Raw genomic sequence first — 15950 nt, forward strand, 5'->3', positions numbered from 1 at the left:
ACTTATCAATATTCCAATTACTTGTTTATAGACTATACTGCACTATTTCTACTATATTCTATTTATAATTTATACATCTGAGTTCAACAATAACCACTATTTATCCACTACTGTGAAGAAGTTGAGTAGGTTGAATGTCACCATGATTTCCCCTTAACCTCAAACTCTCCTCCTTCGAGCCGGAGTTGAACCAGCGACCTAAGGATATCAGCTTTGCTCCTCTACAGTCCTCCGCTCTACCAACTGAGCTATCGAAGGGGTTGAAAGTCTTGAGTATAGAAGAATACAAAATTGACATTGCCCTGTCTTTATGTGTCCTTTATACACAAATCACTGAAATGGAAAAACAGGAACAAACGCAAATGTGCTGTAACTTCTCCCCTGCATTGAATTGGACTACTATTATAATGTAGTGAAGCTTGACCAGTGATGGAAATGCATATCTCTATTTCCCCACTTGACGAATAACGTCTATGCAACCACAAAAAAACCTTCCATCGAGCCGGAGTTGAAACAGATGACGGCTTTGCTCCTCTACAGTCCTCCGCTCTACCAACTGAGCTATCGAAGGGACGGTATTGATCAGAGAAAAAAACAATGAGGCCCCTGACCCACAAGGCCATGTTGTAGTACCTCTATAGTTATTTCAATAATCCTATTAGCTGCTGGTTCTCAATACTGATTTTCATATTGATTTGTTCAATCCACAGCGGCAGCCCTTGATGACTGTAACAGTTTGGTTTAATTTAGGTATAAAACAAGTTAAATCGTCTGGATTTATGAATGTCATTTTTACACTTTAAGCTCTTTTACATCCCAGTTCAACATTCACCACTACATTTCCAATGAATACGACTATGAAGAAGTTGAGTAGGTTGACTGCTAGTGGTGGAAAGTCTTGCATCTCAGCATTATTTCCCCATAAATGATCCACTTGATTCAAATGCACTATCATATTGATGTTGTAAATACTGAATGACATTATGATGGTTATGTTTTGTTTTCACAAACATGATTGAGTAAGCATGATTTCCCCATGACCTCAAAAGTGTCCTCCTTCGAGCCGGAGTTGAACCAGCGACCTAAGGATATCGGCTTTGCTCCTCTACAGTCCTCCGCTCTACCAACTGAGCTATCGAAGGGACGGTATTGTAGAGAGAAAAAACAATGAGGCCCCCGGGACCCACAGGGATCTCTGTAGTTCTTTCAATTGATAAATGTAACAGTTTGGTTGAAAACTATTTCCCCACTTGACGAAGAACCTCAAAAGTGTCCTCCTTCGAGCCGGAGTTGAACCAGCGACCTAAGGATGTCAGCCTTGCTCCTCTACAGTCCTTCGCTCTACCAACTGAGCTATCGAAGGGACGGTGGTTGAGAGAATAAACAATGAGGCCCCCGGGGACCTACAGCGATCGCTTTAGTGCCACACTTGATCTTTCAATAACCCTAAAACCTGGTGGACTAAAACCACCAGACTCAGGGACAGTTTCATCCCACAGGCCATAAGACTGTTAAACATCTGAACTTATGGAAGAACATCAATAACATTCATCTGTTTGGAACTTATCAATATTCCAATTACTTGTTTATAGACTATACTGCAGTATTTCTACTATATTCTATTTCATTTTATTTATAATTTATACATCTGAGTTCAACAATAACCACTATTTATCCACTACTGTGAAGAAGTTGAGTAGGTTGAATGTCACCATGATTTTCCCTTAACCTCAAAACTCTCCTCCTTCGAGCCGGAGTTGAACCAGCGACCTAAGGATATCAGCTTTGCTCCTCTACAGTCCTCCGCTCTACCAACTGAGCTATCGAAGGGGTTGAAAGTCTTGAGTATAGAAGAATACAAAATTGACATTGCCCTGTCTTTATGTGTCCTTTATACACAAATCACTGAAATGGAAAAACAGGAACAAACGCAAATGTGCTGTAACTTCTCCCCTGCATTGAATTGGACTACTATTATAATGTAGTGAAGCTTGACCAGTGATGGAAATGCTTATCTCTATTTCCCCACTTGACGAATAACGTCTATGCAACCACAAAAAACCTTCCATCGAGCCGGAGTTGAACCAGATGTCGGCTTTGCTCCTCTACAGTCCTCCGCTCTACCAACTGAGCTATCGAAGGGAAGTAATGATCAGAGGAAAAAAAATGAGGCCCCTGGGGACCCACAAGGCCATGTTGTAGTACCACTATAGTTATTTCAATAATCCTATTAGCTGCTGGTTCTCAATACTGATTTCATATTGACTTGTTCAATCCACAGCGGCAGCCCTTGATGACTGTAACAGTTTGGTTTAATTTAGGTATAAAACAAGTTAAATCGTCTGGATTTATGAATGTCATTTTTACACTTTAAGCTCTTTTACATCCCAGTTCAACATTCACCACTACATTTCCAATGAATACGACTATGAAGAAGTTGAGTAGGTTGACTGCTAGTGGTGGAAAGTCTTGCATCTCAGCATTATTTCCCCATAAATGATCCACTTGATTCAAATGCACTATCATATTGATGTTGTAAAGACTGAATGACATTATGATGGTTATGTTTTGTTTTCACTAACATGATTGAGTAAGCATGATTTCCCCATGACCTCAAAAGTGTCCTCCTTCGAGCCGGAGTTGAACCAGCGACCTAAGGATATCAGCTTTGCTCCTCTACAGTCCTCCGCTCTACCAACTGAGCTATCGAAGGGACGGTATTGTAGAGAGAAAAAACAACGAGGCCCCCGGGGACCCACAGGGATCTCTGTAGTTCTTTCAATGGATAACTGTAACAGTTTGGTTGAAAACTATTTATTTAGGCTGGATTTATCAAAGTCTATTAAAACTCTTTTACATCCCAGTTGAACATTCACCACTATTTATCCATTACATTTCCAATGAATACTATGAAGAAGTTGAGTAGGTTGACTGACACAAGTGATGGAAAGCCTGATGTCCCCATGACCTCAAAACTCTCCTCCTTAGAGCACATTCACAAAACAATGACTAAATCTATAAACAGGACAATAATTGTGTTACGCTTGACTGACACTAGGACATTCTTTGAAAGATGATTATTGCCAACATGAGTATCTGACCTTGATTTCTCCACTTGACGAATAACCTCAAAAGTGTCCTCCTTCGAGCCGGAGTTGAACCAGCGACCTAAGGATGTCAGCCTTGCTCCTCTACAGTCCTCCGCTCTACCAACTGAGCTATCGAAGGGACGGTGGATGAGAGAATAAACAATGAGGCCCCCGGGGACCCACAGGGATCACTTTAGTGCCACACTTGATCTTTCAATAACCCTAAAACCTGGTGGACTAAAACCACCAGACTCAGGGACAGTTTCATCCCACAGGCCATAAGACTGTTAAACATCTGAATTTATGGAAGAACATCAATAACATTCATCTGTTTGGAACTTATCAATATTCCAATTACTTGTTTATAGACTATACTGCACTATTTCTACTATATTCTATTTATAATTTATACATCTGAGTTCAACAATAACCACTATTTATCCACTACTGTGAAGAAGTTGAGTAGGTTGAATGTCACCATGATTTCCCCTTAACCTCAAAACTCTCCTCCTTCGAGCCGGAGTTGAACCAGCGACCTAAGGATATCAGCTTTGCTCCTCTACAGTCCTCCGCTCTACCAACTGAGCTATCGAAGGGGTTGAAAGTCTTGAGTATAGAAGAATACAAAATTGACATTGCCCTGTCTTTATGTGTCCTTTATACACAAATCACTGAAATGGAAAAACAGGAACAAACGCAAATGTGCTGTAACTTCTCCCCTGCATTGAATTGGACTACTATTATAATGTAGTGAAGCTTGACCGGTGATGGAAATGCATATCTCTATTTCCCCACTTGACGAATAACGTCTATGCAACCACAAAAATCCTTCCATCGAGCCGGAGTTGAAACAGATGACGGCTTTGCTCCTCTACAGTCCTCCGCTCTACCAACTGAGCTATCGAAGGGACGGTATTGATCAGAGAAAAAAACAATGAGGCCCCTGACCCACAAGGCCATGTTGTAGTACCTCTATAGTTTATTTCAATAATCCTATTAGCTGCTGGTTCTCAATACTGATTTCATATTGATTTGTTCAATCCACAGCGGCAGCCCTTGATGACTGTAACAGTTTGGTTTAATTTAGGTATAAAACAAGTTAAATCGTCTGGATTTATGAATGTCATTTTTACACTTTAAGCTCTTTTACATCCCAGTTCAACATTCACCACTACATTTCCAATGAATACGACTATGAAGAAGTTGAGTAGGTTGACTGCTAGTGGTGGAAAGTCTTGCATCTCAGCATTATTTCCCCATAAATGATCCACTTGATTCAAATGCACTATCATATTGATGTTGTAAATACTGAATGACATTATGATGGTTATGTTTTGTTTTCACAAACATGATTGAGTAAGCATGATTTCCCCTTAACCTCAAAACTCTCCTCCTTCGAGCCAGAGTTGAACCAGCGACCTAAGGATATCAGCTTTGCTCCTCTACAGTCCTCCGCTCTACCAACTGAGCTATCGAAGGGACGGTATTGTAGAGAGAAAAAACAATGAGGCCCCCGGGGACCCACAGGGATCTCTGTAGTTATTTCAATGGATAACTGTAACAGTTTGGTTGAAAACTATTTATTTAGGCTGGATTTATCAAAGTCTATTAAAACTCTTTTACATCCCAGTTGAACATTCACCACTATTTATCCATTACATTTCCAATGAATACTATGAAGAAGTTGAGTAGGTTGACTGACACAAGTGATGGAAAGCCTGATGTCCCCATGACCTCAAAACTCTCCTCCTTAGAGCACATTCACAAAACAATGACTAAATCTATAAACAGGACAATAATTGTGTTACGCTTGACTGACACTAGGAAATTCTTTGAAAGATGATTATTGCCAACATGAGTATCTGACCTTGATTTCTCCACTTGACGAATAACCTCAAAAGTGTCCTCCTTCGAGCCGGAGTTGAACCAGCGACCTAAGGATGTCAGCCTTGCTCCTCTACAGTCCTCCGCTCTACCAACTGAGCTATCGAAGGGACGGTGGATGAGAGAATAAACAATGAGGCCCCGGGGACCCACAGGGATCACTTTAGTGCCACACTTGATCTTTCAATAACCCTAAAACCTGGTGGACTAAAACCACCAGACTCAGGGACAGTTTCATCCCACAGGCCATAAGACTGTTAAACATCTGAATTTATGGAAGAACATCAATAACATTCATCTGTTTGGAACTTATCAATATTCCAATTACTTGTTTATAGACTATACTGCACTATTTCTACTATATTCTATTTATAATTTATACATCTGAGTTCAACAATAACCACTATTTATCCACTACTGTGAAGAAGTTGAGTAGGTTGAATGTCACCATGATTTCCCCTTAACCTCAAAACTCTCCTCCTTCGAGCCGGAGTTGAACCAGCGACCTAAGGATATCAGCTTTGCTCCTCTACAGTCCTCCGCTCTACCAACTGAGCTATCGAAGGGGTTGAAAGTCTTGAGTATAGAAGAATACAAAATTGACATTGCCCTGTCTTTATGTGTCCCTTTATACACAAATCACTGAAATGGAAAAACAGGAACAAACGCAAATGTGCTGTAACTTCTCCCCTGCATTGAATTGGACTACTATTATAATGTAGTGAAGCTTGACCGGTGATGGAAATGCATATCTCTATTTCCCCACTTGACGAATAACGTCTATGCAACCACAAAAATCCTTCCATCGAGCCGGAGTTGAAACAGATGACGGCTTTGCTCCTCTACAGTCCTCCGCTCTACCAACTGAGCTATCGAAGGGACGGTATTGATCAGAGAAAAAAACAATGAGGCCCCTGACCCACAAGGCCATGTTGTAGTACCTCTATAGTTATTTCAATAATCCTATTAGCTGCTGGTTCTCAATACTGATTTCATATTGATTTGTTCAATCCACAGCGGCAGCCCTTGATGACTGTAACAGTTTGGTTTAATTTAGGTATAAAACAAGTTAAATCGTCTGGATTTATGAATGTCATTTTTACACTTTAAGCTCTTTTACATCCCAGTTCAACATTCACCACTACATTTCCAATGAATACGACTATGAAGAAGTTGAGTAGGTTGACTGCTAGTGGTGGAAAGTCTTGCATCTCAGCATTATTTCCCCATAAATGATCCACTTGATTCAAATGCACTATCATATTGATGTTGTAAAGACTGAATGACATTATGATGGTTATGTTTTGTTTTCACAAACATGATTGAGTAAGCATGATTTCCCCATAACCTCAAAAGTGTCCTCCTTCGAGCCGGAGTTGAACCAGCGACCTAAGGATATCAGCTTTGCTCCTCTACAGTCCTCCGCTCTACCAACTGAGCTATCGAAGGGACGGTATTGTAGAGAGAAAAAACAATGAGGCCCCCGGGGACCCACAGGGATCTCTGTAGTTCTTTCAATGGATAACTGTAACAGTTTGGTTGAAAACTATTTATTTAGGCTGGATTTATCAAAGTCTATTAAAACTCTTTTACATCCCAGTTGAACATTCACCACTATTTATCCATTACATTTCCAATGAATACTATGAAGAAGTTGAGTAGGTTGACTGACACAAGTGATGGAAAGCATGATGTCCCCATGACCTCAAAACTCTCCTCCTTAGAGCACATTCACAAAACAATGACTAAATCTATAAACAGGACAATAATTGTGTTACGCTTGACTGACACTAGGAAATTCTTTGAAAGATGATTATTGCCAACATGAGTATCTGACCTTGATTTCTCCACTTGACGAATAACCTCAAAAGTGTCCTCCTTCGAGCCGGAGTTGAACCAGCGACCTAAGGATGTCAGCCTTGCTCCTCTACAGTCCTCCGCTCTACCAACTGAGCTATCGAAGGGACGGTGGTTGAGAGAATAAACAATGAGGCCCCCGGGGACTCACAGGGATCGCTTTAGTGCCACACTTGTTCTTTCAATAACCCTAAAACCTGGTGGACTAAAACCACCAGACTCAGGGACAGTTTCATCCCACAGGCCATAAGACTGTTAAACATCTGAACTTATGGAAGAACATCAATAACATTCATCTGTTTGGAACTTATCAATATTCCAATTACTTGTTTATAGACTATACTGCACTATTTCTACTATATTCTATTTATAATTTATACATCTGAGTTCAACAATAACCACTATTTATCCACTACTGTGAAGAAGTTGAGTAGGTTGAATGTCACCATAATTTCCCCTTAACCTCAAAACTCTCCTCCTTCGAGCCGGAGTTGAACCAGCGACCTAAGGATATCGGCTTTGCTCCTCTACAGTCCTCCGCTCTACCAACTGAGCTATCGAAGGGACGGTATTGTAGAGAGAAAAAACAATGAGGCCCCCCGGGACCCACAGGGATCTCTGTAGTTCTTTCAATTGATAAATGTAACAGTTTGGTTGAAAACTATTTCCCCACTTGACGAAGAACCTCAAAAGTGTCCTCCTTCGAGCCGGAGTTGAACCAGCGACCTAAGGATGTCAGCCTTGCTCCTCTACAGTCCTCCGCTCTACCAACTGAGCTATCGAAGGGACGGTGGTTGAGAGAATAAACAATGAGGCCCCCGGGGACCTACAGCGATCGCTTTAGTGCCACACTTGATCTTTCAATAACCCTAAAACCTGGTGGACTAAAACCACCAGACTCAGGGACAGTTTCATCCCACAGGCCATAAGACTGTTAAACATCTGAACTTATGGAAGAACATCAATAACATTCATCTGTTTGGAACTTATCAATATTCCAATTACTTGTAGACTATACTGCACTATTTCTACTATATTCTATTTCATTTTATTTATAATTTATACATCTGAGTTCAACAATAACCACTATTTATCCACTACTGTGAAGAAGTTGAGTAGGTTGAATGTCACCATGATTTCCCTTAACCTCAAAACTCTCCTCCTTCGAGCCGGAGTTGAACCAGCTACCTAAGGATGTCAGCGCTGCTCTTCTACAGTCCTCCGCTCTACCAACTGAGCTATCGAAGGGGTTGAAAGTCTTGAGTATAGAAGAATACAAAATTGACATTGCCCTGTCTTTATGTGTCCTTAATAAACAAATCACTGAAATGGAAAAACAGGAACAAACGCAAATGTGCTGTAACTTCTCCCCTGCATTGAATTGGACTACTATTATAATGTAGTGAAGCTTGACCAGTGATGGAAATGCTTATCTCTATTTCCCCACTTGACGAATAACGTCTATGCAACCACAAAAAACCTTCCATCGAGCCGGAGTTGAACCAGATGTCGGCTTTGCTCCTCTACAGTCCTCCGCTCTACCAACTGAGCTATCGAAGGGACGTAATGATCAGAGAAAAAAAAAATGAGGCCCCTGGGGACCCACAAGGCCATGTTGTAGTACCACTATAGTTATTTCAATAATCCTATTAGCTGCTGGTTCTCAATACTGATTTCATATTGATTTGTTCAATCCACAGCGGCAGCCCTTGATGACTGTAACAGTTTGGTTTAATTTAGGTATAAAACAAGTTAAATCGTCTGGATTTATGAATGTCATTTTTACACTTTAAGCTCTTTTACATCCCAGTTCAACATTCACCACTACATTTCCAATTAATACGACTATGAAGAAGTTGAGTAGGTTGACTGCTAGTGGTGGAAAGTCTTGCATCTCAGCATTATTTCCCCATAAATTATCCACTTGATTCAAATGCACTATCATATTGATGTTGTAAAGACTGAATGACATTATGATGGTTATGTTTTGTTTTCACAAACATGATTGAGTAAGCATGATTTCCCCATGACCTCAAAAGTGTCCTCCTTCGAGCCGGAGTTGAACCAGCGACCTAAGGATATCAGCTTTGCTCCTCTACAGTCCTCCGCTCTACCAACTGAGCTATCGAAGGGACGGTATCGTAGAGAGAAAAAACAATGAGGCCCCCGGGACCCACAGGGATCTCTGTAGTTCTTTCAATGGATAACTGTAACAGTTTGGTTGAAAACTATTTATTTAGGCTGGATTTATCAAAGTCTATTAAAACTCTTTTACATCCCAGTTGAACATTCACCACTATTTATCCATTACATTTCCAATGAATACTATGAAGAAGTTGAGTAGGTTGACTGACACAAGTGATGTCCCCATGACCTCAAAACTCTCCTCCTTAGAGCACATTCACAAAACAATGACTAAATCTATAAACAGGACAATAATTGTGTTACGCTTGACTGACACTAGGACATTCTTTGAAAGATGATTATTGCCAACATGAGTATCTGACCTTGATTTCTCCACTTGACGAATAACCTCAAAAGTGTCCTCCTTCGAGCCGGAGTTGAACCAGCGACCTAAGGATGTCAGCTTTGCTCCTCTACAGTCCTCCGCTCTACCAACTGAGCTATCGAAGGGACGGTGGTTGAGAGAATAAACAATGAGGCCCCCTGGGTCCCACAGGGATCGCTTTAGTGCCACACTTGATCTTTCAATAACCCTAAAACCTGGTGGACTAAAACCACCAGACTCAGGGACAGTTTCATCCCACAGGCCATAAGACTGTTAAACATCTGAATTTATGGAAGAACATCAATAACATTCATCTGTTTGGAACTTATCAATATTCCAATTACTTGTATATAGACTATACTGCACTATTTCTACTATATTCTATTTCATTTTATTTATAATTTATACATCTGAGTTCAACAATAACCACTATTTATCCACTACTGTGAAGAAGTTGAGTAGGTTGAATGTCACCATGATTTCCCCTTAACCTCAAAACTCTCCTCCTTCGAGCCGGAGTTGAACCAGCGACCTAAGGATATCAGCTTTGCTCCTCTACAGTCCTCCGCTCTACCAACTGAGCTATCGAAGGGACGGTATCTTAGAGAGAAAAAACAATGAGGCCCCCGGGGACCCACAGGGATCGCTGTAGTTCTTTCAATGGATAACTGTAACAGTTTGGTTGAAAACTATTTATTTAGGCTGGATTTATCAAAGTCTATTAAAACTCTTTTACATCCCAGTTGAACATTCACCACTATTTATCCATTACATTTCCAATGAATACTATGAAGAAGTTGAGTAGGTTGACTGACACAAGTGATGGAAAGCCTGATGTCCCCATGACCTCAAAACTCTCCTCCTTAGAGCACATTCACAAAACAATGACTAAATCTATAAACAGGACAATAATTGTGTTACGCTTGACTGACACTAGGACATTCTTTGAAAGATGATTATTGCCAACATGAGTATCTGACCTTGATTTCTCCACTTGACAAATAACCTCAAAAGTGTCCTCCTTCGAGCCGGAGTTGAACCAGCGACCTAAGGATATCAGCATTGCCCCTCTACAGTCCTCCGCTCTACCAACTGAGCAATCGAAGGGACGGTATTGATCAGAGAAAAAAACAATGAGGCCCCTGGGGACCCACAAGGCCATGTTGTAGTACCTCTATAGTTATTTCAATAACACTATCAGCTGCTGGTTCTCAATACTGATTTCATATTGATTTGTTCAATCCACAGTGGCAGCCGTTGATGACTGTAACAGTTTGGTTTAATTTAGGTATAAAACAAGTTAAATCGTCTGGATTTATGAATGTCATTTTTACACTTTAAGCTCTTTTACATCCCAGTTCAACATTCACCACTACATTTCCAATGAATACGACTATGAAGAAGTTGAGTAGGTTGACTGCTAGTGGTCGAAAGTCTTGCATCTCAGCATTATTTCCCCATAAATGATCCACTTGATTCAAATGCACTATCATATTGATGTTGTAAAGACTGAATGACATTATGATGGTTATGTTTTGTTTTCACTAACATGATTGAGTAAGCATGATTTCCCCATGACCTAAAAAGTGTCCTCCTTCGAGCCGGAGTTGAACCATCGACCTAAGGATATCAGCTTTGCTCCTCTACAGTCCTCCGCTCTACCAACTGAGCTATCGAAGGGACGGTATCGTAGAGAGAAAAAACAATGAGGCCCCCGGGGACCCACAGGGATCGCTGTAGTTCTTTCAATGGATAACTGTAACAGTTTGGTTGAAAACTATTTATTTAGGCTGGGTTTATCAAAGTCTATTAAAACTCTTTTACATCCCAGTTGAACATTCACCACTATTTATCCATTACATTTCCAATGAATACTATGAAGAAGTTGAGTAGGTTGACTGACACAAGTGATGGAAAGCCTGATGTCCCCATGACCTCAAAACTCTCCTCCTTAGAGCACATTCACAAAACAATGACTAAATCTATAAACAGGACAATAATTGTGTTACGCTTGACTGACACTAGGACATTCTTTGAAAGATGATTATTGCCAACATGAGTATCTGACCTTGATTTCTCCACTTGACGAATAACCTCAAAAGTGTCCTCCTTCGAGCCGGAGTTGAACCAGCGACCTAAGGATGTCAGCGTTGCTCCTCTACAGTCCTCCGCTCTACCAACTGAGCTATCGAAGGGACGGTGGTTGAGAGAATAAACAATGAGGCCCCCGGGGACCCACAGGGATCGCTTTAGTGCCACACTTGTTCTTTCAATAACCCTAAAACCTGGTGGACTAAAATCACCAGACTCAGGGACAGTTTCATCCCACAGGCCATAAGACTGTTAAACATCTGAACTTATGGAAGAACATCAATAACATGCATCTGTTTGGAACTTATCAATATTCCAATTACTTGTAGACTATACTGCACTATTTCTACTATATTCTATTTCATTTTATTTACAATTTATACATCTCAGTTCAACAATAACCACTATTTTTCCACTACTGTGAAGAAGTTGAGTAGGTTGAATGTCACCATGATTTCCCCTTAACCTCAAAACTCTCCTCCTTCGAGCCGGAGTTGAACCAGCGACCTAAGGATGTCAGCTTTGCTCTTCTACAGTCCTCCGCTCTACCAACTGAGCTATCGAAGGGACGGTATCTTAGAGAGAAAAAACAATGAGGCCCCCGGGGACCCACAGGGATCGCTGTAGTTCTTTCAATGGATAACTGTAACAGTTTGGTTGAAAACTATTTATTTAGGCTGGGTTTATCAAACCTCCTTCGAGCTGTAGTTGAACCAGCGACCTAAGGATGTTGGCCTTGCTCCTCTACAGTCCTCCGCTCTACCAACTGAGCTATCGAAGGGACGGCGGTTGAGAGAATAAGCAATGAGAACCCCGGGGACCCACAGGGATCGCTTTAGTGCCACACTTGTTCTTTCAATAACCCTAAAACCTGGTGGACTAAAACCACCAGACTCAGGGACAGTTTCATCCCACAGGCCATAAGACTGTTGAACATCTGAACTTATGGAAGAACATCAATAACATTCATCTGTTTGGAACTTATCAATATTCCAATTACTTGTATATAGACTATACTGCACTATTTCTACTATATTCTATTTCATTTTATTTATAATTTATACATCTGAGTTCAACAATAACCACTATTTATCCACTACTGTGAAGAAGTTGAGTAGGTTGAATGTCACCATGATTTCCCCTTAACCTCAAAACTCTCCTCCTTCGAGCCGGAGTTGAACCAGCGACCTAAGGATATCAGCTTTGCTCCTCTACAGTCCTCCGCTCTACCAACTGAGCTATCGAAGGGGTTGAAAGTCTTGAGTATAGAAGAATACAAAATTGACATTGCCCTGTCTTTATGTGTCCTTTATACACAAATCACTGAAATGGAAAAACAGGAACAAACGCAAATGTGCTGTAACTTCTCCCCTGCATTGAATTGGACTACTATTATAATGTAGTGAAGCTTGACCAGTGATGGAAATGCTTATCTCTATTTCCCCACTTGACGAATAACTTCTATGCAACCACAAAAAACCTTCCATCGAGCCGGAGTTGAACCAGATGTCGGCTTTGCTCCTCTACAGTCCTCCGCTCTACCAACTGAGCTATCGAAGGGACGTAATGATCAGAGAAAAAAAAAAATGAGGCCCCTGGGGACCCACAAGGCCATGTTGTAGTACCACTATAGTTATTTCAATAATCCTATTAGCTGCTGGTTCTCAATACTGATTTCATATTGATTTGTTCAATCCACAGCGGCAACCCTTGATGACTGTAACAGTTTGGTTTAATTTAGGTATAAAACAAGTTAAATCGTCTGGATTTATGAATGTCATTTTTACACTTTAAGCTCTTTTACGTCCCAGTTCAACATTCACCACTACATTTCCAATGAATACGACTATGAAGAAGTTGAGTAGGTTGACTGCTAGTGGTGGAAAGTCTTGCATCTCAGCATTATTTCCCCATAAATGATCCACTTGATTCAAATGCACTATCATATTGATGTTGTAAAGACTGAATGACATTATGATGGTTATGTTTTGTTTTCACTAACATGATTGAGTAAGCATGATTTCCCCATGACCTCAAAAGTGTCCTCCTTCGAGCCGGAGTTGAACCAGCGACCTAAGGATATCAGCTTTGCTCCTCTACAGTCCTCCGCTCTACCAACTGAGCTATCGAAGGGAGGGTATCTTAGAGAGAAAAAACAATGAGGCCCCCGGGACTCACAGGGATCTCTGTAGTTCTTTCAATGGATAACTGTAACAGTTTGGTTGAAAACTATTTATTTAGGCTGGGTTTATCAAAGTCTATTAAAACTCTTTTACATCCCAGTTAAACATTCACCACTATTTATCCATTACATTTCCAATGAATACTATGAAGAAGTTGAGTAGGTTGACTGACACAAGTGATGGAAAGCCTGATGTCCCCATGACCTGAAAACTCTCCTCCTTAGAGCACATTCACAAAACAATGACTAAATCTATAAACAGGACAATAATTGTGTTACGCTTGACTGACACTAGGACATTCTTTGAAAGATGATTATTGCCAACATGAGTATCTGACCTTGATTTCTCCACTTGACGAATAACCTCAAAAGTGTCCTCCTTCGAGCCGGAGTTGAACCAGCGACCTAAGGATGTCAGCGTTGCTCCTCTACAGTCCTCCGCTCTACCAACTGAGCTATCGAAGGGACGGTGGTTGAGAGAATAAACAATTAGGCCCCCAGGGACCCACAGGGATCGCTTTAGTGCCACACTTGTTCTTTCAATAACCCTAAAACCTGGTGGACTAAAATCACCAGACTCAGGGACAGTTTCATCCCACAGGCCATAAGACTGTTAAACATCTGAACTTATGGAAGAACATCAATAACATGCATCTGTTTGGAACTTATCAATATTCCAATTACTTGTAGACTATACTGCAATATTTCTACTATATTCTATTTCATTTTATTTATAATTTATACATCTCAGTTCAACAATAACCACTATTTTTCCACTACTGTGAAGAAGTTGAGTAGGTTGAATGTCACCATGATTTCCCCTTAACCTCAAAACTCTCCTCCTTCGAGCCGGAGTTGAACCAGCGACCTAAGGATGTCAGCTTTGCTCCTCTACAGTCCTCCGCTCTACCAACTGAGCTATCGAAGGGACGGTATTGTAGAGAGAAAAAAACAATGAGGCCCCTGGGGACCCACAAGGCCATGTTGTAGTACCTCTATAGTTATTTCAATAATCCTATCAGCTGCTGGTTCTCAATACTGATTTCATATTGATTTGTTCAATCCACAGCGGCAGCCCTTGATGACTGTAACAGTTTGGTTTAATTTAGGTATAAAACAAGTTAAATCGTCTGGATTTATGAATGTCTTTTTTACACTTTAAGCTCTTTTACATCCCAGTTCAACATTCACCACTACATTTCCAATGAATACGACTATGAAGAAGTTGAGTAGGTTGACTGCTACTGGTGGAAAGTCTTGCATCTCAGCATTATTTCCCCATAAATGATCCACTTGATTCAAATGCACTATCATATTGATGTTGTAAATACTGAATGACATTATGATGGTTATGTTTTGTTTTCACTAACTTGATTGAGTAAGCATGATTCCCCATGACCTCAAAAGTGTCCTCCTTCGAGCCGGAGTTGAACCAGCGACCTAAGGATGTCAGCTTTGCTCCTCTACAGTCCTCCGCTCTACCAACTGAGCTATCGAAGGGACGGCGGTTGAGAGAATAAGCAATGAGGCCCCCGGGGACCCACAGGGATCGCTTTAGTGCCACACTTGTTCTTTCAATAACCCTAAAACCTGGTGGACTAAAACCACCAGACTCAGGGACAGTTTCATCCCACAGGCCATAAGACTGTTGAACATCTGAACTTATGGAAGAACATCAATAACATTCATCTGTTTGGAACTTATCAATATTCCAATTACTTGAATATAGACTATACTGCACTATTTCTACTATATTCTATTTCATTTTATTTATAATTTATACATCTGAGTTCAACAATAACCACTATGTATCCACTACTGTGAAGAAGTTGAGTAGGTTGAATGTCACCATGATTTCCCCTTAACCTCAAAACTCTCCTCCTTCGAGCCGGAGTTGAACCAGCGACCTAAGGATGTCAGCGCTGCTCTTCTACAGTCCTCCGCTCTACCAACTGAGCTATCGAAGGGGCACAGCAAACAGGTATCAAAGTACAGGATATATATCAGATGACATATAGAATGATAGAAAATGTCATTGCCTTTTCCTCCGGTGTCTGGATGGTGTTATTGATGGTAAATACAGAGGTGGGAAGTAGTGGAGTACAAATACTTTGTTACTGTCCTTAAGTACATTTTTCTGGTATCAGTACTTTACTCCACTACTTATTTTTCTGACGACTTTTTACTTTGACTTCTTACATTTTTAACACAAATACCTGTACTTTCTACTTCTTACATTTTGAACACAAATACCTGTACTTTCTACTTCTTACATGTTGAACACAAATACCTGTACTTTCTACTTCTCACATGTTGAACACAAATACCTGTACTTTCT

General features: G+C 40.6%; 25 non-coding genes across 25 annotated transcripts; all 25 read right to left on the bottom strand.

Moving 5' to 3' along the window:
- Positions 1-170: 170 nt before the first annotated feature.
- On the bottom strand, positions 171-258 carry trnay-gua. Its single transcript is given in 2 exon segments — positions 171-206; positions 222-258. It is a non-coding gene; the product is annotated as a tRNA-Tyr (tRNA).
- A 796-nt stretch (positions 259-1054) lies between these two features.
- trnay-gua lies at positions 1055-1142 on the bottom strand. The gene is given in 2 exon segments: positions 1055-1090; positions 1106-1142. It is a non-coding gene; the product is annotated as a tRNA-Tyr (tRNA).
- A 133-nt stretch (positions 1143-1275) lies between these two features.
- trnay-gua lies at positions 1276-1363 on the bottom strand. The gene is given in 2 exon segments: positions 1276-1311; positions 1327-1363. It is a non-coding gene; the product is annotated as a tRNA-Tyr (tRNA).
- Positions 1364-1742: 379 nt separating this feature from the next.
- trnay-gua lies at positions 1743-1830 on the bottom strand. The gene is given in 2 exon segments: positions 1743-1778; positions 1794-1830. It is a non-coding gene; the product is annotated as a tRNA-Tyr (tRNA).
- A 795-nt stretch (positions 1831-2625) lies between these two features.
- Positions 2626-2713, bottom strand: trnay-gua. The gene is given in 2 exon segments: positions 2626-2661; positions 2677-2713. It is a non-coding gene; the product is annotated as a tRNA-Tyr (tRNA).
- A 427-nt stretch (positions 2714-3140) lies between these two features.
- trnay-gua lies at positions 3141-3228 on the bottom strand. The gene is given in 2 exon segments: positions 3141-3176; positions 3192-3228. It is a non-coding gene; the product is annotated as a tRNA-Tyr (tRNA).
- Positions 3229-3597: 369 nt separating this feature from the next.
- Positions 3598-3685, bottom strand: trnay-gua. Its single transcript is given in 2 exon segments — positions 3598-3633; positions 3649-3685. It is a non-coding gene; the product is annotated as a tRNA-Tyr (tRNA).
- A 795-nt stretch (positions 3686-4480) lies between these two features.
- trnay-gua lies at positions 4481-4568 on the bottom strand. Its single transcript is given in 2 exon segments — positions 4481-4516; positions 4532-4568. It is a non-coding gene; the product is annotated as a tRNA-Tyr (tRNA).
- A 427-nt stretch (positions 4569-4995) lies between these two features.
- trnay-gua lies at positions 4996-5083 on the bottom strand. Its single transcript is given in 2 exon segments — positions 4996-5031; positions 5047-5083. It is a non-coding gene; the product is annotated as a tRNA-Tyr (tRNA).
- Positions 5084-5451: 368 nt separating this feature from the next.
- Positions 5452-5539, bottom strand: trnay-gua. The gene is given in 2 exon segments: positions 5452-5487; positions 5503-5539. It is a non-coding gene; the product is annotated as a tRNA-Tyr (tRNA).
- A 795-nt stretch (positions 5540-6334) lies between these two features.
- Positions 6335-6422, bottom strand: trnay-gua. Its single transcript is given in 2 exon segments — positions 6335-6370; positions 6386-6422. It is a non-coding gene; the product is annotated as a tRNA-Tyr (tRNA).
- A 427-nt stretch (positions 6423-6849) lies between these two features.
- trnay-gua lies at positions 6850-6937 on the bottom strand. Its single transcript is given in 2 exon segments — positions 6850-6885; positions 6901-6937. It is a non-coding gene; the product is annotated as a tRNA-Tyr (tRNA).
- Positions 6938-7306: 369 nt separating this feature from the next.
- trnay-gua lies at positions 7307-7394 on the bottom strand. Its single transcript is given in 2 exon segments — positions 7307-7342; positions 7358-7394. It is a non-coding gene; the product is annotated as a tRNA-Tyr (tRNA).
- A 134-nt stretch (positions 7395-7528) lies between these two features.
- On the bottom strand, positions 7529-7616 carry trnay-gua. The gene is given in 2 exon segments: positions 7529-7564; positions 7580-7616. It is a non-coding gene; the product is annotated as a tRNA-Tyr (tRNA).
- A 1258-nt stretch (positions 7617-8874) lies between these two features.
- trnay-gua lies at positions 8875-8962 on the bottom strand. Its single transcript is given in 2 exon segments — positions 8875-8910; positions 8926-8962. It is a non-coding gene; the product is annotated as a tRNA-Tyr (tRNA).
- Positions 8963-9376: 414 nt separating this feature from the next.
- On the bottom strand, positions 9377-9464 carry trnay-gua. Its single transcript is given in 2 exon segments — positions 9377-9412; positions 9428-9464. It is a non-coding gene; the product is annotated as a tRNA-Tyr (tRNA).
- A 379-nt stretch (positions 9465-9843) lies between these two features.
- Positions 9844-9931, bottom strand: trnay-gua. Its single transcript is given in 2 exon segments — positions 9844-9879; positions 9895-9931. It is a non-coding gene; the product is annotated as a tRNA-Tyr (tRNA).
- Positions 9932-11446: 1515 nt separating this feature from the next.
- On the bottom strand, positions 11447-11534 carry trnay-gua. Its single transcript is given in 2 exon segments — positions 11447-11482; positions 11498-11534. It is a non-coding gene; the product is annotated as a tRNA-Tyr (tRNA).
- Positions 11535-11909: 375 nt separating this feature from the next.
- trnay-gua lies at positions 11910-11997 on the bottom strand. Its single transcript is given in 2 exon segments — positions 11910-11945; positions 11961-11997. It is a non-coding gene; the product is annotated as a tRNA-Tyr (tRNA).
- Positions 11998-12590: 593 nt separating this feature from the next.
- On the bottom strand, positions 12591-12678 carry trnay-gua. The gene is given in 2 exon segments: positions 12591-12626; positions 12642-12678. It is a non-coding gene; the product is annotated as a tRNA-Tyr (tRNA).
- A 797-nt stretch (positions 12679-13475) lies between these two features.
- Positions 13476-13563, bottom strand: trnay-gua. Its single transcript is given in 2 exon segments — positions 13476-13511; positions 13527-13563. It is a non-coding gene; the product is annotated as a tRNA-Tyr (tRNA).
- Positions 13564-13989: 426 nt separating this feature from the next.
- trnay-gua lies at positions 13990-14077 on the bottom strand. The gene is given in 2 exon segments: positions 13990-14025; positions 14041-14077. It is a non-coding gene; the product is annotated as a tRNA-Tyr (tRNA).
- Positions 14078-14452: 375 nt separating this feature from the next.
- On the bottom strand, positions 14453-14540 carry trnay-gua. The gene is given in 2 exon segments: positions 14453-14488; positions 14504-14540. It is a non-coding gene; the product is annotated as a tRNA-Tyr (tRNA).
- Positions 14541-15024: 484 nt separating this feature from the next.
- trnay-gua lies at positions 15025-15112 on the bottom strand. Its single transcript is given in 2 exon segments — positions 15025-15060; positions 15076-15112. It is a non-coding gene; the product is annotated as a tRNA-Tyr (tRNA).
- A 379-nt stretch (positions 15113-15491) lies between these two features.
- trnay-gua lies at positions 15492-15579 on the bottom strand. The gene is given in 2 exon segments: positions 15492-15527; positions 15543-15579. It is a non-coding gene; the product is annotated as a tRNA-Tyr (tRNA).
- Positions 15580-15950: the final 371 nt, after the last annotated feature.

This window comes from Gymnodraco acuticeps, unplaced genomic scaffold (assembly GCF_902827175.1).
Source record: "Gymnodraco acuticeps unplaced genomic scaffold, fGymAcu1.1, whole genome shotgun sequence".
In the NCBI taxonomy this organism is placed as follows: Eukaryota; Metazoa; Chordata; class Actinopteri; order Perciformes; family Bathydraconidae; genus Gymnodraco; species Gymnodraco acuticeps.